General features: G+C 37.8%; 1 protein-coding gene across 2 annotated transcripts in view; it reads right to left on the bottom strand.

Annotated features, from left to right (window-relative positions):
- Positions 1-24,405, bottom strand: part of EMC2 (ER membrane protein complex subunit 2) — a 234,739-nt gene that overhangs the window by 85,794 nt on the left and 124,540 nt on the right. For both annotated transcript variants that reach the window (XR_014144341.1, XR_014144342.1), the window contains one exon: positions 18,403-18,590. The gene's annotated coding sequence lies outside the window, so the exon portion shown is untranslated. The remainder of the gene's footprint in view (positions 1-18,402; positions 18,591-24,405) is intronic.

Genomic DNA, 24,405 nt, shown 5'->3' with positions numbered 1-24,405 from the left:
TAGAAAGATAGTACCTTAAAAGTTGTTAGAAACAGGGGCACCTGGGGGGCTCAGTTGTTAAGTGTCTGCCTTCGGCTCAGGTCATGATCCCAGGGTCCTGGGATCAAGCCCTACATCGGGCTCCTGCTCTGTGGGAAGCCTGTTTCTCCCTCTGCCCACTCCACCTGCTTGTGTTCCCTCTCTGGCTGTCTTTCTCTCTGTCAAATAAATAAAATCCTTAAAAAAGAAAAGTTGTTAGAAACAAGATTCTTAGTGGCCAAAGTAAATAAGGACCCAGAATAATTAAAAAAAAAGGATTTGTAATAACAGAGGAATCATAATTTTCTCTGAGAAACCTGAGATTAATTTTCCAGTGCTCTCCTTTTTTTTTTTAAAGATTTTATTTATTTGACACAGAGAGACATAGCGAGAGAGGGAACACAAGCAGGGGGAGTGGGAGAGGGAGAAGCAGGCTTCCCGCGCAGCAGGGAGCCTGATGCGGGGCTCGATCCCAGGACTCTGGGATCATGACCTGAGCCAAAGGCAGACACTTAAGGACTGAGCCACCCAGGCGCCCCTCCAGTGCTCTCCTTTATGCAGTGGGTAATGTCTATAACAATGCACCTACAGTAGACACTGTAGTGATGAATGTGGTGAAACACCATTCAATAAAATAAGTTTTATAATGACTCCAAACAATATAGCGTTAATGCCCTACTCTTGGTGTTATCTGCTTGATCTAAGAGGAAGATGTGGAATATCTTGAAGACTCCATGTCCGTTAGGTAATTTTCCATAAATATTATTCCATAAATATTATCACAAATGAATTTTCTTTTTTGAATTACAACCAGAAATCAAAAAGTTCAAGAACATTCCCTAGAAGAAGCATTCAGTGCAAATACTCTGTTACATATCTAACAACCAACTGTGCAGAGAGTAAGGTTAATAGTTAATCAAGACTCATATCTGAATGAAGGGCCACCTCACTTGGATGGCCAAGAGATTACATGTAATGCCAACATTTTCTCTGAAAACAGACCTGGTGTCAAGCCACAGATGAATAAATGGCCAATCAAAGCCTTGAACCTCTAGATCAATACAATATGCCATAAGAATTTTAGCTTGGATGGGGCGCCTGGGTGGCTCAGTCGTTAAGCGTCTGCCTTGGGCTCAGGTCATGATCCCGGGGTCCTGGGATCGAGCCCCGCATCAGGCTCCCTGCTCAGTGGGAAGCCTGCTTCTCCCTCTCCCACTCCCCCTGCTTGTGTTCCCTCTCTGGCTATCTCTCTCTCTGTCAAATAAATAAAATAAAATAAAATAAAATAAAAAGAATTTTAGCTTGGAAATTTTTAGGTAGGAATTGCCAGTCATCTCTCAGAACAATAGAAAGTCAATTATAATGATTCATTATAAAGATGATGTCTAACTTTGGGAAATATAGTATACACACATACTTTTTGAGATAAGTTTTCTGTACCCCTGGGGTAAATAAATGACTTGTCTTGCAGTATGGAACTATTGAATATAAACCAATTAAATATCACTTGACATCACTCAGGGCGGATGATTTAGATACCAGAGTGCTGATGTTAAACTATCCCTTCTGGCAATAATATACAGCAACACTAACTGAATATCAGGGTTATTTCTAGGGCATGATAATAAAAGCTAATTACTCAAAATAACTAGCATTGTTGAGTGTTTACAATGTGCCAAGTTCAGTTCTAATTGCTTTACATTCAATATTAACTCATTCAATCTTCACAACTCTTTTTTTGAGGTAAGTTACTATCCCCATGTTACACATAAGGAAACTTAAGTGTTGTGATTATTTCACTTGCTTAAGGTCACATACTTAGAAAGCAGAGGAATCAGGATTCCAACCATAGCAGTCTGGCCTGAGAGCTCACATTTTCATTATTATCTTATACTTCCTTTCAGTATAGAGAATTATCTTTCTATTCTCATCACCAGATATACCTGTCCATCTCATCTAAGCAGTATCATATCATTAACCTATAATTTCAAAGACAGAGTAAAAACAAATCACTAAAAATTGCCATTATTTCTGCCATCTCTGTCACCTATTTGTGTTTTCTGCAAACTACAGTGGTTTTGTTGTTGTTTTTGTTTTGTTTTGTTTGATAAAGAAATGCAACTTCCCAATTGAAATCGCACCTAGATAGTCTTCCTAATATGCAAAATCTGAGTACGAGGACACTCCTGTATAGCTCTATTAAATTTTCTCTAAATGAAGAAACTCCAGGTGTTTAATGTTTAGTTAAATTTAATGCTCAAAATGATGCAAGCTACACTTTAAAAGAAAATTCTGAAGAAAGCTTTTAGTACATCTATGCAATACTTTGGAAACATTCTTTGATGGTTTAGGTTTTTGAAGGTCCTTCTCACATTTGGTTAAAAGAAACGACTGCACCCCAATGTTTATAGTGGCAATGTCCACAATAGCCAAACTATGGAAAGAGCCCAGATGTCCACTGACAGATGAATGGATAAAGAAGATGTAGTGTATATATACACAATGGAATATTATGCAGTCATCAAAAAATGAAATCGTGCCATTTGTGATGACATGGATGGAACTAGAGGGTATTAGGCTAAGTGAAATAAGTCAATCAGAGAAAGACAATTATCATATGATCTCACTGATATGTGGAATTTAAGAAATAAGGCAGAGGACCATTGGGGAAGAGAGGAAAAAATGAAACAAGATGAAACCAGAGAGGGAGAAAAACCATAAGACTCTTAATTATAGGAAACAAACTGAGGGTTACTGGACTGGAAGAGGGTGGAGGGATGGGGTAACTGGGTGATGGACACTGGAGAGGGTATGTGTTGTAATAAGCACTGGGTATTTTATAAGACTGATGAATCACAGACCTGTATCCCTGAAACAAATAATACATTATATGTTAATTAACTGAATTTACATTTTTAAAAAAAGAAATGTAAAAAAAAAGCAAAAGACTGTCCTTGAATTAACCATTCTAGCTGTCAATGAAGTCTTGGTGTTTTCTAAAAGTTACACTTAGAATTAAAACACTTTAGGGGTGCCTAGGTGGTAAAGTTTGTTAAGCGTCTAACTCTTGCTTTCAGCTCAGGTCATGATCTCAGGGTCCTAGGATTGAGCCCTGAGTCAGGCTCCATGCTTAGTGGGGAATCTACTTGAGGATTCTCTCCATCTCCCTCTGCTCCCCACCCCCCACCGCTCACGTGCACCATCTGTCTCACTCAAATAAATAAATAAAGCTTAAAAAAACCCACTTTAAGTAAGAAATTACTACTTGACAAGGTATCTTATCACAAGTTCATGTGGAATTGTCCTCCACCCAGTTGTTTCCATTCTTTCTATCAGAAAAGTGACAACAGCTGAGGTGGAAGAGAAATCACTGATAAATGGCATTGGAAAATGGTCTCCTGACATGGCAGAAAAGGTTAGTTGACTGCTCAGAGACATCTAGGAGTGGTCCCTATGGGAAAACTTTTTCCTGACATTAACAGAGGAATCATGTTATGGTACAAACAGGGTTTTAAGAGAGCCTTTGCAACAATGAACTACTGTGCTTTCCCTTTGTCAAAATCCTTTTTCTAATGTGTGTTTTTTCTCTTTTGACTCCTTTTTCCAGTTCTGCATGTTTCTGGTAACTTTTTGTAAGAAGAAAGAGGGATAAGCCATGGGAGTAGCTGTCATCTGCATACAACAGATTGGCAAGGATACGGGGTTGGGCGGCGGGGCGGGGGGAAGAAGTATCAGAGAATCACAGAAGCTCACCTGCTATCATGACAAGTGAAGCTAGACCCAAGTCTCAGAGGAAAAGGAACTAAAGAGTTGAAAATTTCATTAAGCGGTGGCAATTTCATTTACTAGGACAGGGGTCAACTAACCAATTCACAAATTAAGAGTTTTATTTCTTTCATAATAATTTAATGAAAGACATGCTACCTCAATTTTTACCTTTTTCCAGGAATTTTATTGGGTCCTAAGGATAAAATGATCCATTAAACTTGGGTTTGGGGTGCCTGGGTGGCTCAGTGAGTTAAGCTGCTGAAATCCATGGCCCTGCATGGTATCCAATATTCAGGGCTACACAGTCTATATTCTACAAGCCCTCTTCTGGGCCACCCGTTACCCTGTCCTCTCATGACCATGGGAAAATTAAAGGTTCTCCAAGACCACTTGAGTTCAGGGGCTTGTCTCAGGTCTTCTCTCTTGTCATTCCCTGCCTTCTTGCTTTGCTATTCCAATCTCTGCTGTATCCTGGATGTGGGATCTCTAAAAAATGGACAGCACTTCCTGTGGTCATTCTATAGAGTAAGATACAAATCTCTGTTCTTGGGTCCCCCAAACCTATCTACTGTTCCTCTCCTGACCCAGATTTGGATCAAGGGAGACATGTGAGGATCCCTTCACTTTCTTCCAAACCTTCTTTTTATGTCTCCCTTTCTTACAAAGTTTTTCTCCTCCTGCCTGTCTGTATGGTGGAAAAATCATGTTTACATCAACAGGCATTCATCCATACTTTGGTAAATAATATAAGAGGCTGAAACCACTAGATTTCTGAAACTCAAAGCAGAGCAATCATTCCTTTCTTTCTCTCTTCATTTCTGCAGTAACATCCAATCCTGAAGACAATGGTTGTAGAAAGTCTTCACTGATGGGGCCATTAGAATAAAAGCTAAAGAATCTAACTAGTACTGTTATAAGCACACAACTAGACTGCTTCTCTGCTAAGTCATCAGCTACATTTGATACATGATTTATCTTCTTCCAGCTAACACATAAGATATCAGTCATGTAAAGACCAAATGGATTACTTATACAGGCAATAGGAGGTTAAAAAGGGACTTTTCCTCTCTCAGTGTTAGGCCACCAACTCACATTCCAAAGGGGCTATATTATACAAGTAGGACTTGTAAAGATTGTGGCAGAGAACCACTTTGTGACCTTTCCATTAACCTTCACCCTATAAAAGGTTGGGGAGTCTGAGACAAGTTAGTAGAAAAGTGCAGTCTTTCTTCAGAGAGAATTGTTGACGTGCTATGAGACCCACCAGGTATGGAGCTAATCCATAATCTTGAGAAAGACTCAAGAATACTTGAATAGCTTAGTGGATACAGTTGACTGCAGTATGACTCATACCCAAGGGAGTTTAAGGGCAAGAAACAGAGTACAGGGGTATGCTCTGGGAAATTAAATGATTTTCCTGTGGACCATGTGTTTGTGAAGAGAGAGAGAGGGAGGGAGATAGCGAGAGAAGACACCCTGGCCTATAATAATTTTAAATGAATTTTGCTCAAAAGAGCCACCTGGATGAGTGTTGGAAGCCTAACACTTAGAGTTCATGTGGAGGTGGTGCATCACCTGTCATGGAACTGTAGGTGATAGCAGCAGTGAGGGAGGAGTGTCTGAAAACCCTGCAAATGAGAAACAGTCAGTTTAGCTTTAAATATTTTCCAAGTCTAGGGCCAGTGTCAACTCCTGATAGTGCCAGCCAAGTAATACTTTTCCTGAACCTTAGCTCTTCTCCACATTTCCAACTCTATCCTTCAGTCCTGGGGAAGCCATGGTGTCTAGCAAATGGAAGAGAAAGAAAGAAGTGCTGGTTAGGCAAAATAGAGAAAATGACAACCCTGCCTCCTTGCTCCTGTAAGACCCTGGTTTGAGCAATCCCAGAGGAAAAGCTTCAACCTTAAAATAAAGCTGGAGTTTTAATTATTATATAGGGATATACATAATATTCCTGAACTGAAATGGTTTGACATAAAAAAATGAGTGGAGAACTCTTCTGTTTTGTTTTTTTTAAATCTGAGAGTAAGCAGTTGAGTAATGAGGTCCGCCCAAAACTTGATTGAAAGACAACAAAATAACTAGTCCCTTTGAGCGTGTCTGGCATTAAGTAATGGGAAAAGAAAGCTATTTTATTTTCCACCTGTACCTTATAATCTCTCTTGCCTTAAATATTGTGAAATATAACACATAAACTGCTATCCTTCAATAAACACACATACACAAATGCAAAGAGGAGAAAAAATTTTCCAAAGTACTTTTTCCATTTTTCAGGATTAAAATATTTTCCTGCTAAAATTTCCCTAAAAATTACTCCTAAAATTTGATGGGAAAAAAAGCATGTATAAAAACAAACCAAAAAATCTCTTATTTTTTAAAAACTTTAATAAAAAGTTTTGGGTTCCAGGTAAGATGGAGGAGGTACACTCTTTCCTGTCTCTTCCCCTGAATGTAGCTAAAAAACCTGGACAGCACACTTGGAGCAGCTATCTGAGAACTCAGAAAAGAGTATCAGGTAAGTTTGGGGAAAATACCAGAATTAAAAATATTACCAAATTAGTGGTGAGTTAATAATTTCTTTTTCTTCTGCTATCACCGGGCCTGAACATTAGGCAATCTGAAAACTGGAAGTAGCATTAGTGTAGAAAGGGAGAGCTAGAGGAGAAGCCCTCTAGTTCTGTCTTGGAGAGAAGGAAAGGGGTTCCCTAACACTCAGAATAGAGAAAATTCCCCCATAAGACTGAAAACAAGTCAAGGATGTCTACTCTTACCATTTCTATTCAATATCACACTGGAAGTCCTAGCTAGTGCAGTAAGGTAAGACTACATAAAAGGCATACAGATTGGAAAGTAAATGAAAACATCCCTACTTATTGATAACATATTTCTCTATCTAGAAAATCTCAAGAAATCTAAAAATTAATAACTCCTTGAACTTGCGAGTTTAGCAGATTACAACATAAAAAGCCAACACTCAGAAATCAATAGTATTTTCATACATAAGCAATGAACAACTGGAAACAAAAATTAAAACATAAGACCACTTACAATAGCTTCAAAAAAATGAGTTACTTAGGTATAAATCTACAAAATATACAAAACCTATTTTCCCAAAACTACAAACACTGATAAAAGAAATAAAAAAATAAAAGACTTAAAAAGTAGAGAGACATTTCAGCGTCATCGATTGGAGGACTCAACAATAGTAAAGATGTAAATTTTTCCCAAATTGGTCTACAGATTTAATGCAATTCTAATCAAATCCCAGCAGATTTTTTGTTTGTTTTTTGCTTGTTTGTTTTGTAGATATAGACAAATTTATTGTAAAATGTATATTGAAAACAAAAGAACTGAAATAGCTAAAACAATTCTGAGAAATAGTAATAAAACTAAAGTTATCTCACTACCCATTCTTAAGATTTCTATAAAGCTACAGTAATCAAGACAGTGCAGTACTGGTGAAGGGATAGACACAGAGATCAATGTACAGCATAGAGTCCAGAAATAGACCTTCACAAATACAACCAACTGATTTTTGCAAATATGCAAAGACAGTCGTTTCAATGAATGGTATTAGAAAATCTGGACATCCATATACAAAAATAAAAATGAACTTTGCCCTAAACTTTACTCATTATACAAAAATTAATGTCTAAGTGAATCATACATTTATTTTTTTTTTTAAAGATTTTATTTATTTATTTGAGAGAGAGAATGAGAGACAGAGAGCACGAGAGGGAAGCGGGTCAGAGGGAGAAGCAGACCCCCCGCTGAGCAGGGAGCCCGATGTGGGACTCGATCCCGGGACTCCAGGATCATGACCTGAGCCGAAGGCAGTCGCTTAACCAACTGAGCCACCCAGGCGCCCCGTGAATCATACATTTAAATATAAAAAACAAAACTGCAAATGTTCTAGAAGAAAACAGAAGTGAAAGTCTTTTTTTTTCAAATACAAGCATATCTTGTTTTATTGCATTTCACAGATATTATGTTTTTTGTTTTTGTTTTGTTTTTTATAAATCAAAGATTTGTGGCAACTCTCTACTGAGCAAATCCGTGAAAGTCTTTTTGATTTTGAGTTGAATAAAGAATTTTTAGACATGACACCAAAAGCACAATCCATAAAACAAAAATTGTATCAATATTAAAAACTTTTGCTCTGCAAAAGTCACTCTTAAGAAAATGAGAAAAGAAGCTATAGACTGGAGAAAATATTTTAAATATTTATAAATCACATATTCAACAAATGACTCATATCCAGAGTATATAAAGAACTCTCAAGTACTGAAAAAACAAATAGCTCAATTTAAAAAATGGACAAAAAATTTGTACAAAAACTGCATCAAAGAGAATATAAGGAAGGCAAATAAGCATATAAAAAGATGCTCAACATCATTAGTCGTTAAGGAAATGCAAATCAAAGCCAAAATGAGATGTCATAATATCCCTATTAGAATGACTAAAATTAGAAATATGAATAATACAAAGTACTGATGAGGATACAGAACAAATGGAATTCTCATATATTGCTGATAGCAATGTACAACCACTCTGAAAAACAGTTTGGCAGTGTCTTATACAGTTAAACACACACTTACTACATGACCCAGCAATCCCACTCCTCACTATTTATCCTAGAGAAATAAAATTCATATCCACACAAAGCCTATATATTAATTTATAGCAGTTCTATTAATAATTGTCAAAAACTAGAAGGAAATCAAATTGTCCTTCAATGGATAAACACCCTGTGGCACATTCATACAATGGAATACTACTCAGCATAAAAAGAAATGAACTGTTGATACACACAACCTGCATGATTCTCAAAGGCATTATAATGAATGAAAGGAGACCATCTGAAAGGGCTGCATATTATATGATTCCACTTATAGGACATTGTTAAAAAGATAAAACTATAATAATGGAGAACAGATTAGTGACTGCCAGGAGTTATGGATGGGGTCAAAGTGACTATGGAGGGATATAGTTCATTCAAGAGAGTCCGGGGGCGGGGGAAGATGGAGCTTTTCTATATCCTGATTGTAGTGGTGGTTATACAAACCTATGCATATATTAAAATTCACAGAATTGCACACCAAAAAGCTCAATTTTACTCTGTTAATTCAAAAATTAAAGTAAAATAAAGAGATGAGGGAAGTAGTTGGGAAATTCCTTATTCATTCACTTTACTTTCTGGTAATAGACAATAGTTTGCCAACTACTTCTAGCCAGACTAGATTGTCCTACCAGACATGCATTAAATTGTCCAGCCGAGATGTGCCTCTTAATCACACAGGCACATTACTGAAGGTGTTCTCCAAGAATTACAAAAGAACTTCCAAAAAATTTGCCAGAATAAGAACTGCCAAAAAAGGAAAAAACAAAAAAAGAAGAAGAAGACTACGACAACTCAGGGAAGCCAGGTTCCGTTATTCTTGGCAAGCTTCATTGCCAAACCAAACCCCATCAATTATAAGATAACATTTACGTGGGATTGGGATGACTTCCCTTCCTACCAAAAGAATGGGGCACTTACTACTGCTTATTTAAATTCGTCAAACTGAACATTATTTCTGTTGGGAAATAAACACCTCAATTTCACTTGCTCAATTCTGATTTCAAAGTTAATATTACCCTAATAAAGACTGCAAAACTGGGCCTCATTTTAGATACATAATGATCACATAAAGGACAAATAAGGAGAAAAAAATGCACAGGAAGCCTAGTTTTTGGCGATTCATGTGGTTTTAAAAATACGTAACTTCTTTGCTAGAAAAATAAAGTCTCAATAAGATATAAATATGTATATTTTAATTTGTTCTTAAAATGAAAACACTCAACAGTCCTAGAAAAAGGATATTGTTTATTAAAGTAAAAATAATGAAATGAAATAAGGAACAAGGTTATTTCTTAAAAACCAGGTAGAAAACACCCACCCTCACAAAATCAGGGTCTTTAGAAGCTGTTTGACTCTAAGGAAAAATGTCAGTGAGTGTGTTGAGAACCTCATCCAGCCTATGAAGTTCTTTCTCTTTACAAATATATTGAAATGTCATTTCAGTAACTATTCATAGTGTAATTTATACCTACTAAAGCAATTAAAATATTCCAGCTTGGAATCTCCTCTTCTGTTTTGCTGATACATGATACAGATACAACAAAGGTGAACATAAATTCTGTTAACTGAACAATCATGCATGACAGAATATTCAGAAGCCCCTGTTATTTTATAATTAATGTGTTTCAGGATGATGTCTGAGGACATGGCATTTATACTGAGAAGGTACTTGGATAATTATTCGAGGATTAGCAGTTTCAACAAATGCTGATATGTTTTTTAAAGTGTTGCCTGGGTGGTTTCAAAGAATGAATCAAAGTAAATATGTCTGATGTGTGTGCTTATTTACATACAGATGGAAAGCTTTCTTCCTAATGGTAAGACAGCCATGCAAACCAGGGGATTGCTACCCTCCTCCCTGGCAGGAGGCTCCAGAACCTCTAAGACCATTTACATGTTATCCCTTTTAGGAAAGGGGAAGCAATCAATCCCAAACCTCTGCAGCTCTCTTAACCTGTGCAGATTCACTGCCAGCACCCACACCTTGTCTATAGGCAATAGTTCTTTCCCCAAACACATCTCCTCCTTCTTGATCCCTGATCTTTTAGACTCACATATTATTGATTAAAAACAATGTAATGATAATATATCTGGCAAAAAAAACACTTAATAAAGTTGGTTAAAGAAGTCCAAAATTAACAGCAAATAGCATAAGATGGCAGTGTATTTCCTTTCTCTCTCCCACTGCCCCATGTTCCAAGTTTTGTAATGTTGAAGTCAGAGATGAGAGAGATTTACTTTTATTCTCAGACCCTTTCTCTGCAGGCTTTCTGTGTGCATTGTACACTTAAAATAACAATCCCTATTTACTGCACATCAATTCTACCAAGTACTTTAGATGTATTTCTCTGATCCTTAGTACAGCCCTGAGGCACAGCTTTCATTAGCCCTCTTCCATGAATAAGTAAGTTGAGAATCAGGGAGGTTGCATAACTGATCATGCCTTGTGTCTAACCATTAGGAACCCAGTGGGGATCCTGGCCATGGTCTGTGTGACACCATGCTGCCCGAAGCCCCTAGGACTCCTATAGACAAGGTAACCATATGTCCTGGTTTGCTCTGGACAGTCCAGATGTATGTCTGTTCTCTCAGCATCCCATTTTATTGGCATTTTTCCTCTATCCTTTTTCACTTTCTTTTTTTTTTTTTTAAACATTTTATTTATTTATTTGACAGAGAGAGACACAGCAAGAGAGGGAACACAAGCAGGGGGAGTAGAAAAGAGAGAAACAGGCTTCCGGTGGAGCAGAGAGCCCAATGCGGGGCTCGATCCCAGGATCCTGGGATCATGACCTGAGCCGAAGGCAGATGCTTAACAACTGAACCACCCAGGCACCCCTCCTTTTTCACTTTCAAAAGCATCCCAGTTTTGAAAATAAAAGATGGGATGGCCCTGCCTTTGGAATGCTGACTGATACCACAAAGGGGAAAGATGTGTGTCTCAATTTCTTCCTCTCTCTCCACAACTTTGTCCTTGATTGAGTTTCCTTTTCTTCTCAGATGAGATGTACAGTATCTCCTGGGGCCTCCCTTCCAAGCTAGTCCTCTGACAGCTTTTTTTATGTTTGAATTTTATAATAGCCTTGAGATATGCCCACCAAGAGACCCAACTGTAAGGGTGTTATCAGGTATTAAAAAAAAAAAAAAAAAGGATAGTTAGTGAGAGTTTCAAAAATCATGTACTCACTGGTTTATTCTCACAGGAATTAAGAAGGAAAATTGGATGAACATTTATGGAATGCCTATAATGCAGCAAGTACTATGCCAAGACATTTACATGAACAAATTTCCATTTTTGCCAATGAGAAAACTCAGATTCAAAAAGATGAAGTAACCTCAGGTCCTGGGTAAGGATCTTAACCTTCATGGGTCTGACTCACATGCCTTACTCTCTTTTCAACACACTGCCTCCTAAATAAATGGAAATATAACACAGTCATGCATTAATATAAAAATATTGCTGGCTAGATTAAGATCAACATATTCTATATTTAAAGAATTTGTATTTTTCCAAGGCAATTTTGACCTATACACTCTTTTCTGTCACAAAACCAGTGTTGAGATGAGATGAGCTTGCAGTAACCAAGCCTGTATTTTTTTTTTAAGATTTTATTTATTTATTTGACAGAGAGAGAGAGACAGCGAGAGAGGGAACACAAGCAGGGGGAGTGGGAAAGAGAGAAGCAGGCTTCCCGCCGAGCAGGGAGCCCGATGCGGGGCTCGATCGCAGGACCCTGGGACCATGACCTGAGCTGAAGGCAGTCGCTTAACCAACTGAGCCACCCAGGCGCCCCACCAAGCCTGTATTTATTCCTCCTTTTGTTTCCTATACATAATTACCAATGATGTGTGTGCCTTTGTGATCAGCTTTAGTTGTTTGGATTTGGGATTGGGGCTCCTTTAATTGGCAGAGACAATTCTGTAAATTTGTACATTTTTTAAAAATAAAGTTATAAAGAATGAACAAAGTAAAGCTTCCCTTTAAGATGTAATAACACCAATATTTACTTACCACCCTACAATCAAATATTTGGGTTACTTAAAACCAGTTCTTGAATGGCTTCTTTCAGATATACATTCTACCTAAAAAGTCTATGAAAGAAGAGCTTTCAGCTTGCTGTATATATTAAAGGGCCTATAAAGGACACTGAGCTGAATGAAGTAGAGTAGCCCAAACCAAAAAGTTCGTATTTCCATCGATTGCCCAAATAGCTCAGTGCCAGCAAATATGCAACCTGGGTTAGTTTTTTTCAGTTTAATGTCACCAGCCTTGAGGCTGATTGTGGCCTCCTGCCAGAAACAAAAGCCATTTCTGTCTCCTTATATTCTGTTTGAGAACACAACTCCCATGTGAATTTAGTGGTAGCCCTCAATACAATCCCCTCCATTCTTCCCAACCCTCCATATATACAAAGGTTTTGCTTTGTGGTCTTTGTGGCACTTTCGTGAATCTGGGGACACTCCAAGTAGTGACTCAGAATGTTTCAGAAGCCAAAACCAGGTCGCTGAGCACCTTTGACCCAGCTGCAGAAATATCCTGCCATTAGCCAGATACCCCTAGAATCTATCCTGTGCCCCCCAGATAAATGACAAGGAAACATAAAGACTTCATATCAGGACTTGTGACCAAGGAAAATTGTGAAGTAGACCAAGTCTCCCCCTGCAGAATTCCAATCCCCTTGACCTCAAGCTGGAAATGGAACTTTGAAAGAAATGTGATACAGCAGGAAGAACACTGGTCACAAGACTGGGTTCTAGTCCTACCTCTGCCACCAACTTACTTGCTCTATGACTTCAGAAAAACCACTGTGACTCTCAGATGTTCAGCAGCTTCACTGTCAAATTAGGGTGGACTCTGTTTTCTGAGTTTCTTCCAGGTCAGAAATTATGATTCTCTTATTTTCTGATTAACTGTTCCTTGCTAATGTACCCCTGAGATAGAAGTAAATGTGGTGTGGCTTTCTACACGTTTTCCCCACTGCTAGTGAACACCAAAAACAGTTGTTAGTTGTGTCTGCCTCCTATGAGATGGAGAGCTCCCTGAGGATGATGTGTGCCTTTATCCATTTCTACATTCCCTTTAGATCAGGTGTGATGTCTGCCACATAGCAGGTATTCAGCAAAAGGGGCTCACTTATTTCTTGACCAGCCAATGGCTGTAGTTGAAGAGCACTTAAGAAGGTGGGATGGCACAATGAATTGTTAGCAGGAAAGTTAACTACAGAAAAGGAAGTACCCTGCATTGTCTTTCAAATCTTATCTCAATGCCACCTTCTCTACCATTTTAAGGACAGCCTTTATTTATTCACATGACAGTCTAATCAATGTAATCATATAACTGTGTTTTATTTTTAATTTCCTCAACACATGGAATATATGTGTGGGGAGGGGAGAGAGAGGAAAGAGAGAGAGGGAGAATACAGTTCCCCTAATTTGTTAACATTTCAACTGGGAAATACCCTCACTGTGTCATTCATATAGGTCTCACCTTTCCAAAATAAAAACTAGCCACAGATGCTATTCTCCCTTTCCTAGCCCTTCTCTACTTCCTACTACTACAGTGTATCAATTGAGTCATTAGGTAAATTTTTAATCAGCAAACTTAATGGAAGAACTCAAATTTCAAAGGAAAAGACTTAAGAAAGTGAGGAAAAGTGTTGAATCAATAACATGGGTGGGTTACTAAATAATATTCTGTTCAAATTGGATTACCACCACCCAGGCTTCTGATGAGTACACTGTGAAAGTCAACATACCAGATTCCAGATTCCCCAAATTAAACATACTTCTCTATAATTAAATATCACAGCTTCATTGTTCCGATAACAAAATTGAAATATTTTCCACCATTATAATATCCTTAGCAGATAATGTCATTGGAATAGAATGATGTTACCACATGATAATAGGCTCCCGAGGCCAAAGTCAAGTTATGCTGTTTATTTTCAAAGCAGATCATTACATTGACTTTTTTTTCCATTACCAAGTGATTGATGCAGCTTTAAAGGTGACCAACAAAAATTTCATCAAAAAACAAAAAATGATCTAACGGTGGGGATATGTGCTGAATGATTCAAATACCAAGGGAGATGCCGCATATAGCAGCATAGACTCCATTTAAAAATTAAGCTTTGCCAAACCTTCAGCAGCGGTTTGCTCTGCAAAATGAGAGCAGCTGACAGAGGCCCCAAAGTGCCTCAAAATACAATAAAATCTTGTGTTGACATAGTCCATTTCTCGATAACTATGGAATTCTGGAATAGAACACCTGCCAACAGAGGAACCTGGTGTGCACCTAACAACCATGCACAGACTCGTCTTGACAAGCAGCTGAAGAAAGGTGGTGCTACAAATACCAGGGCCTGCAAACAGGCTCTTACCACAAACCAAAGAAAAGCCTTCCCACACGCCTCTGAGACCACAGCCATTTCAGTCACTTAGGGATACAACCTTATCAGTGAGGTCATCTCCAAATACTCGAGACTAACAATGAATACCTTTCTTTTAGACTCAAAGCACTTACACAAAGGCCTTTCAGCTAGAACATGCTCAGTACAAATGACTGCATTATTACATTTCATCTCTCCCCCTGGAGGGAGGCAAAGAGACAGGGGTACTATCTCTAAAATAAAAATGCTAGGTGATTCAACTTGGACTGATTTTCAAAATCAGATGTGGTGTTGAAAAAATACACCAACATATGTACACTTTTCATTTTAACAAATATTTCATGAGTAAGGCACTGTGCTAAGGGCTGCTGGAGGTAGAAAAAGAAAACAACAAAAAAAAGTCCACTCTACCCAGATCATGCTGCCTGCTCACTGCTATTTATTTTCTCTGCATGAAGTCATTTGAGGCTGGGTGGATTCCAGTGGAGAGTACTTTGTACAATCAATGCTTGCTGCTTGCATGAGATGTATGCCATACACAATATTTTTGATGATGATGTTAATTGGTGTTGAACACAACTTATTTATAATTCTAAAGAATGTTAGGGATGCCTGAGTCTCCAAGGGCCTAAGTTACATGTTAAAGATTAAAAAGGACAGATTTTTCGACTGGGCAGTCCAATAGGCTGACACAAGCTGATTATTTGCAATATGGCAGCCACAGTGTCTGAGAGGAAGTGTTAGTAAAAGAGATAAATTTTAAATGATAACTCATTCGTGACAGAAAGCACAGTAATCCAGGGCCCCCTCAAACATATTCCAAGAGAGCACTTCTCAGTGTTACAGATTGCCCTGGGAAACATCTTGCCTTTGCCGGGCTAACCATAAGCTCTTCAGTCTCACAAAATCCATAGCTGTGCCCCCATGCCAAGCTCCTGCCCAGCTCTCCAGCAACTGCTGCTATGATGTCCTCTGTTAGATGAAAATTCTCCTATCAATAAGGTCCCCGGTTCTGGCCATGCTTGCTCTACTTTGATTTTCCTTTAATGCCCTGTCTCAGTCTCTTGCTCTCACAGTCTTTGTGCTACTTTCTTAGCACCCTATACTTCTTTTCAGTAGCACTTATCCCACTTGTTATTGTTTTAATGCCTTATCTTTCCCGTTAGGCAGTAAGCAGTGTGGCCTAGAAGTTAGCATCTGAATTGTTCACCCCTGCATTCCAGGTACCTAGACAGTCCCTGGCACATAGCAGGTGCTTAAAAATATTTGTTGACTGTCATGATCCCCATGTGCACATCCTTCCCTAGCCTTGGGATCTGTTCTTGGTTAAGGGAAAACTAGATTAAAACTCAAGGGACTCATAAACAAGGCAAACCTGTTGCCAAAGCCAGCTTTTATCCTGGGCTAGCTTGTGGTAATCCAGCAACTGACTTTTTACTCAGAAAAAAGCCCTCACCCTGAATCCCCGTTTTGGTTCTCTAGGGCTGAGGCCAGTTCTCTTACGGTTTGGGAGGAAAGCTGGCTACTCATTGACAACCCTCCCTGGCAGTTAATATTGATTAGTTTCCATTCTTAGACTCTGCCAATTAGTTAGACTCCTTAGAGGCTTTCTCTTGAATTCCTCTGATGTATGGACATCTTCCTGTTGCTGATCAACACATTCTAATTCAAAACCTGATTTAGCTTTAGGCAACTTTGCCATTGTATCAAATATATTAAAATGCCTAAATTAATTAAATACAACTAATATAATATTTTGCTGTAAAAATATTGAAAGATCTTCACAATTTTGTTTTAGAAATTATGTGGTACACGTAATTCATTTACTTTGAAATTAGCAATAAATTCTATATAGTCATCACTTTTTTGAGAATTTTGGCAAGGTTAAAAAAATCCAATCTACAAATTGTTTTCAAATAAAATCAGTATTAACTAATAATATATTTGGCAAACAACAAAATAACATGTTATACCTTACATACACTGAAGTAAATATTTATTGATTTCAATTTTGCTGTTGTCTTTCCATATTTGAAGCCAACACTTTTTTCAGTCCTCAAATATTTTTATGTGCTACTGAAAATCTCATAGTCCCTAGGCAATATTCTTAAAGTACCAGAGGCACAAAATTGCCTTGTCCTAAAAAAGCTTCTATTCTTTATTCTTACGAGCCAGTGTAAAGTTCCATGGCCTGCCCTTTGCCAACCTGTTAAGAAAGACCTGCAAAGCCGAACACTTTAACAGGCAGCTATATCATGGACAATAAAGTCCATGCTGTTCTCTTGGGTTAGGGAAATCTCCATTCTATAGTAATTTCCCTAACATTATTAAACACCGCATAGTTTTTATAAAGACTTGGGAACCTAGTTGGTGATTTTGTCTGAAGACATGTCTCTTTGTCTATAAACCCCCACTCCTATACCAAGTTGCCAAACAAGTGATTCTTGAGGCTATATCATGTAGGCCCAGAACTCTGCCCCCAGGTATGTGGCCAAAACCCAAAAATAGGTTGCTTTTGCCTCATACAGGACACATTCCATTCCCTTAGCTAGATTCTGTGCTGAGTTTGATCAAATCACTTTCAAAAATATTCTTGAGGTGCCTGGATGGCTCAGTCAGTTAAGCAGATGACTCTTGATTTCAGCTCAAGTCATGATCTCATGGGTCCTGAGATGGAGCCCCAGGTTGGGCTCTGCACTCAGCAGGGAGTCTGCTTGAGGAATCTCTTCCTTTCCCTCTGCCCCTCCCCCCGCTTACTCCCACACGCACATGCGTGCACTCTCACTCTCTAAAATAAATAAATCTTAAAAAAAAAATTCTCAAAAGAATGTCCAGATCTTCAACCAGCATTGCAGCTTTACTCTCCTAATCTCCTTAGAATGAGGTTGAGTGACTCTTTTCCTGAGGGATTATTTTTTTCATTTATTCAACAAATAGTTATTGAGCATCTACTATGAATGAACAAGTGAATGAACAGTAAGAATGTGAGTTGGAGCATCTGAAAAGTACTGCGACCCACTAGAGGTCCCTCAGTCACTCAATAATGCAAGCCTCCAAAGGCTTAGACAAAGCATATTCTGCTTAATGCAGAGCCCAGGACAGATATTCTCCTGGTAACCAGGCAGACACACAAGGACAAACATGGCATACCAACTGCAATTGGATTTGTGTCCCAAAATAGATACTTCTGGTTATAATATTAACTTACTTCAAATTACATATGCGTCTCTGAAATATTACTAAATAATATGTTTCACAGATACTGGAGATGGGAAGACTTCATTAGATCATGCAATTCTCTTTCTCTCTCCCTTTTTTCCCTGGTATCTAAATGAGTCTTCTAGTCCCCTATGATTAGTGGCATTTAGTTATGACCAAACTGTCAACTGTTTGGAAGCACTTACTTAATCATGTTAGCAAGGAACAGGTAAAAATGTGCACTCAACTGAGTCTATCTTTGCTGCTCTTTGGGCTTTACTTCTATCCACAGTGTTAAGTCTTACAACTAGAGGTTACTTCATTCTGTTGCAATAAGTAATATGATGTTAATGAGTCCTTCTAATTCTGTTAGGTCTCCTCAAGATCTGAACATGATTAATAACTTACTTTAAATCACTGGGAAGCTGCTCCTCCATTTCCTCCAAGAGGTCATCTGTTTATTTGCAGATTTATCAGTGAAATGTAAGTGGATTGGCACACCAAAGATTCACAGTTCTTTGCATCAGACCTGCTGGATTTCCATATAGCTGGATGCTATCTTCTTTAGGCAGGGACTGATCAATTGGAGCAATTTGCTGAGTATGAAAAACACAAAAGTCAAGAGCCTGGCATGTGTACACAGACTAGCTGTATTTAAGTCCTGGATTTACTATTTACTATTTGTAAGAAATTGAGAATTTTACTTAATCTCTCTCTGCCTCTCATCTTCATCTATAAAATAGTGCTGGTAATAGCATCAGCCATAGGGTTGCTTGTAAAGATTAGATGAATTAGAGCAGAAACTTGGCATATAATAAAGGCTCAATAAATAAAAACAGAATTTATTAAAAAAGTGATGAACATTTCTCATATCTGATTTTCTCTATGTATTCAAAAATATGTATTTGCTCAACACAAATATAAGCTGAAGAGGAACTTATAGTATACAAGCTAAGTAGGAAAGCAAAAAATATGCCAAAAAAGTTAGAATTTATTTTTATTTCTTATATTTGTTTTTTCTTTATTTGTTATATTATTTTACATGGTACATAAACATTTGCAGCATGCATTAATTTCTAAAATGGTCCCTTGAAATGCCATACTATAACTTTTGGAACCTGTGAATACGGTAAGATATAGCCCCCATTATTATGTTATGTATTATAGTGTACTAGGGATATTATCTGAGTGGGTTTGATCTAATCTCATGAACACTTAAAAGCAGAGAGATTTCTCCACCTGATAGAAGGAGAATTCAAAGACAAAGCAAAAGGAAATTTTGACACACAAATGCTGACTTGAAAATACAGGGAGTCACGTGAGAAGGAATGTGTGTAGTCTTTCAGTTGCTGAGACGTCCTTTGCTGACAGCTAAGAAGGATATAAGGACATCCATCCTACAACTACAGGAAATGAATTCTGTCAACAAAATGAATGAGCTTAGATGTGAACTTCTCCCCAGAGCCTGCAGACAAGAGGTTTACTTTTTTTCTTTAATCCTTACTAAAATCCTAAGAGCAGAAATTAGTATTTCCAATTACAGATGAGGAAACCAAGCTTCATTGTCATTAATCAATCACCTTTTCCAGTAGCACATAACTAGTAAGTACTATACCCAGGATTTGAACTAAAGTTTCCTTGAAGGTAAAGTCTGAGTTCTTGACATTACACCAACCATAATACAAACTAGAACCTTAAAAACTATACTGTTTTGTATCCACATATTCATTCAGCACTTACTAAGTGCATTCCATGTGTCAAAAGTAAAAACACATGTTCTGTCCTCAGGGAAGAAACAAAGTTTAAAAAAAAAAATCACTTCTTGGGGCGCCTGGGTGGCTCAGTCGATTAAGTGCCTGCCTTTGGCTCAGGTCATGATCTCAGGGTCCCAGGATCGAGCCCCACATCAGGCTCTCTGCTCAGCAGGGAGCCTGCTTCTCCCTCTCCCTCTGCCTACTTGTGCTCTCTCTCTGAAAAATAAACAAAATATTAAAACAAAAAAAACACACTTCTAGCTAGAGATGAGGATAGACTTCACGAGGGAAATGTTATTGACTTGGGCCTAGAAAATGATTAAGACTTCACCAAATCAAACAATCCAGAGTTAGTTTGGAAGGAGGTTGAGATCTCAGTTCACCTGGATCAGATCATATCTGAGACTTAAATTCTCTCCATTTTCAGTCCCTCTCATTTGACTCCTGGGTTTTGATTAGATACCTCCAGAGAAGAGAAAGATGTTCCACTGGTGACTCTTGTGTTCAAACCTGTGATTCTGTGGTTCTATCATTTTGATACACTTGTTGAATTTCTTTCCATATTTCTTTTTTTTTAAGATTTATTTATTTATTTTAGAGAGAGAGAGTGAGAGCACAAGTGGAGGGGGGAGGTGCAGAAGGAGAGGGAGAGAGAGAGAATCCTCAAGCAGACTTCATGCTGAGCACAGAGCCTGAGGCAGGGCTCCATCCCATGACTCTGAGACCATGACCTGAGCAGAAATCAAGAGTTGGACACCCAACTGACTGAGGTACCCAGGCGCCCCTTTCCATATTTCCTTATATAGCAATAAAGAGATCCTTTTGGGTAAGAAAAGGTCTGAGCTTAAGGGAAGTAAATTATGGGAAATAACCGAAGCAGGATATTACATGGTCATATTTTCATTTTCAAAGATTTCTCCAGCAGAAACGTGGAGGATGGATGGAGTTGGTGGAGGAAGAGAGATGAGATAAGGTTCAGGGAAGAGCTATAGGGATGGAGACAAAGAAACCTAAAATATTATTGGGAAATAAAACTGGAAATATCAGGGTTGATTGTTGATAAAAAGAAATCAATCAAAATGACTTGAGTATCTGGCTTGGGAGACGGGATGCACATTGAAATGGAGACTGAAAAGGATGTGCAAAATTGTAGAACAAAGATAGTTTATTTCCATATATTTGAGCTGGCCACATAATATACAAGTGAAATATTATTAGTCTAGTGATCAGAGGTGAGGTGTGAAGAGATCAGGATGTCATCACCATTTAGGTGACAACTAAAACCCTGTGAATGAGCAAGATTACCAGGGAAAGGAGCTGGAAGGAAGAGAGCAGTGAACTAAGGATGGAACCCTAAGCAACACCAACATTAAGAGCAGGGAGAGGAAGGGAAGAGGGAAAGGAAAGAGAAATTGTAGGAGAAGCAGGAAGAACACCAGGAGAAATTTAATATATGCATTCCTCCCCCACTATGGTACGTATACACAAACACAAGTTAAGAAAAATAACTGAGATACACTATTCCCCTTATTTAATCACTCCCACCTAACTGAAGGATTCCCCCCGCTCCCCGCCAGTTTTGAAAAACCAGAGAGAACTGGGCTGGAAAAACCAGAGAGAACTGGTCAGTATGTATTTCTCTGTTTTTCAAGTCACCTGTGTCAATTCCCTCTCCATTTTCCTATAGTAAAGAGGTTTCCAAGCTGTTGCCCTCTTCTGTAAATGTCCAGTACATGACATTTGAGCTGAGGCCCTGGTAGCTCTAGGTTCCTTCTGCATCTTGTTTTTTCTCTTACACACAGCCTTGATTAAACCTTTTGTCTTCAAGTAAGAAACTCAGTGCTTAAAAATGAAGAAATGCAAACTCTAGATTTAAATTAGTGATTGCCGTGTTAATGGGCAAATCATGCCTTTTAGAGAAATGAGATTCTCAAAGAAAAATGAAGGTAATGAGGATAGCAGCCAGGGCAAAACCATACTTTCCTTACATTACTCTCTGCCACAATTTCCTTACATTACTCTCTGCCACAAGGAAAAAAAAGAACTTTGGAAGGATTATATTTGGTAATCCTTCTTCAGTAACAAAAATTAAATCAAGAAGAGCAAATGCTTTTTTGATTCAGTTCCAGTATATTCAGTTTCCTCACATTCAAAGCCTTGGTTTCACTCCCCCACCCCCTACATATACACTAGAATATAAAATCCATACATTTCCTCTCCCTCTTCCCTGTTTGAATCTTCAGCATCATCACAAACCATTACATATTTCCCTTATGTATAAATTTAGAATCTATCTTCTATGCAAGAATGCAAAGTCTATGAAGGTTGGGATTTTTTCTACCATATTTACAGCTTAATTCCCAGGATTTAAAACAATTATTGACCTGTAGTGTATGCTCAATAAATGAATTAATGTTGCCACATTACTATCAGATTTATTTCTACTGTTACTATATAATGCCTTAATAGAAATAATCAAAGAGATAAAGTATTATTATAAATAACAACAATGATATTAACAAATACGAGAGGCATACATAATACAAGTACTTCTAGTAATGCTCCTACATAATTACATAACCTTGAATATATCATATATATTCTTCATTATATTCACCTATAAGAGAAGAGAGTACAGTAAATTGACCCTCAAGATCCCTTATTGCTTCAGAATCTAATGATTCTAGATTTAGGTTAAGTCAATGAAATGAAAGAAGAAAAGAGAAAGGTCAATATCTGTGAAAGTGTTTTTATAATAGAATTATGGCCTAAGGGGTGGGATGGGTAAGGGATAATAGTGAGTACAGGGTGGGGGTAAAGAGAGGAAGTCAGCAGTAAACTCTGGCAAGAGTAGGGCCAGGCAGAACAGAAGTGGGAGAGTTCAAGAGGAGACAATTCATGAAGTGCTGTGCTTTTAGGGCAATCATTGTCAGTTTAAGGATGAAGGAAGCAAAACATGAGATGTCTTCTGTCATCTATTAGTTATAAAAAAGATGTGTGTGTGTGTGTGTGTGTGTGTGTGTGTGAAATCAGAGAGAGAACTATCCCGGAACAGTTTCTGTTGGAACCCCAGTGTGGCTACCAATCACGTAGAACCCTCAGTTTCATGGCTGAGTCTATGCTGCTGATGGTTTTTCTGGTTCTCAATTACAGAGGTAGATGATGAGCTAATGGAGTGACCCATATATATTCTTATTTTTAACTGAAAAATCCAAAAAGAATTCTAAGTGGTCCCTTCTAGAAAAATCTCAGGAAATAGTTCATCTATCCCAAGGCCTTTCCTTCTGTCTTGTCTCTGCTCACCACCACAAATAAAAGAATATTTTTCTGAATACTTCTTTTGTTTACTTGGAGTTTCACAAGACCCAATCTCAAACTGATATGCAGTCAAAACATAGAAATTGGAGGGTTATTCTTAGAGAAAATTCAACTCTCTCAATAAGCACATTCTTCTGCAACATTCAAAATGACTTTAAGTAAATATTTGGTTTCATTTCTATCATTCTTAAAAAAAAATTCAACTAACACCATAGCATCTCTGAAAATTAATTAAAGAAAAAATCAGTAACATCCAATAAATAAAATAAAAACATATGCATTCCTCCAGCTTGTATAGCTATCCACAATTCCAGTAGGGTTTTCTAATTAAAACCAAAAAGGAAATAAACTCACTAAATCCCACTGGAATCCACTGAACACAGTCACAAATTTTAAAAATATAAAACACTGTTATGAGCATCTCTTTTGAATAAGTGTCTGCATTCTTTCATTTATTTAAAATATAATTGCTGTGTTGAAATATCATTAAGAAAATGAATATATCCTTAATTGAAAAAAGTAAAAACTGTAATTTTAAATGACCTAATTAGTTCTACTAATCCATTTAACTACTGCTTTATTTAGCCAGAACCACCAGGAAACTATGACTTCCTGGATTTGGAAATGATACACAGCCCTTAGTGAGCTTATACAATAATGCTGCCTACTTTTCCCTTCCAAATGAAATAGCAACTTATCTTTATTCATTTTGTCTAAGACAAAATTTTGCATACCATTTCAATCTTTTTTCAGTGATTTCTAGTAATATGTGAGAAGAGAATTCCAGTCATGTCTTAGGGGGCAGGAGTGGAAGGTGGACCTACTTGTTTTATTTCCATGAGAACTTTATGGACCTTATGGTAAAAAATATGGCTAGGCCTCTTGGGATTAAGGAGTGGCCCCAGAATAGTCTAGGAATAATGGATCCTGCTTAGTTTCCCAGGCAGCGTACTACTTTGGAAAGGAATTCATTTGAAAGGAATAAGAGTGAAGGCACTTCCTTGGTCCATTAGCTATGGTGTTTGCAAAGGTGAATGGTTTTGAGTACACCATATCACTGTGGAATCACTGAAATTATAATTCGTCCAAGCAGTACAAAGAATGGGCCATGGGAGGAAAGAAAGGGAATAGTAATTAAGATTTATCTAATGATGTCAAAGAGGATACTGCCTATATTCTCCTCTAGGATTTTGATGGATTCCTGTCTCATATTGAGGTCTTTCATCCATTTTGAGTTTATCTTTGTGTATGGTTAGAGAATGGTTGAGTTTCATTCTTCCGCATGTGGCTGTCCAATTTTCCCAGCACTATTTATTGAAGAGACTGTCTTTTTTCCATT

This window comes from Leptonychotes weddellii, chromosome 4, assembly GCF_054177405.1.
Source record: "Leptonychotes weddellii isolate Sample4059 chromosome 4, ASM5417740v2, whole genome shotgun sequence".
NCBI classification, from domain to species: domain Eukaryota; kingdom Metazoa; phylum Chordata; class Mammalia; order Carnivora; family Phocidae; genus Leptonychotes; species Leptonychotes weddellii.
The sequence above is the reverse complement of the archived record's forward strand: the minus strand, read 5'-3'. Positions and strand labels throughout refer to the sequence as shown.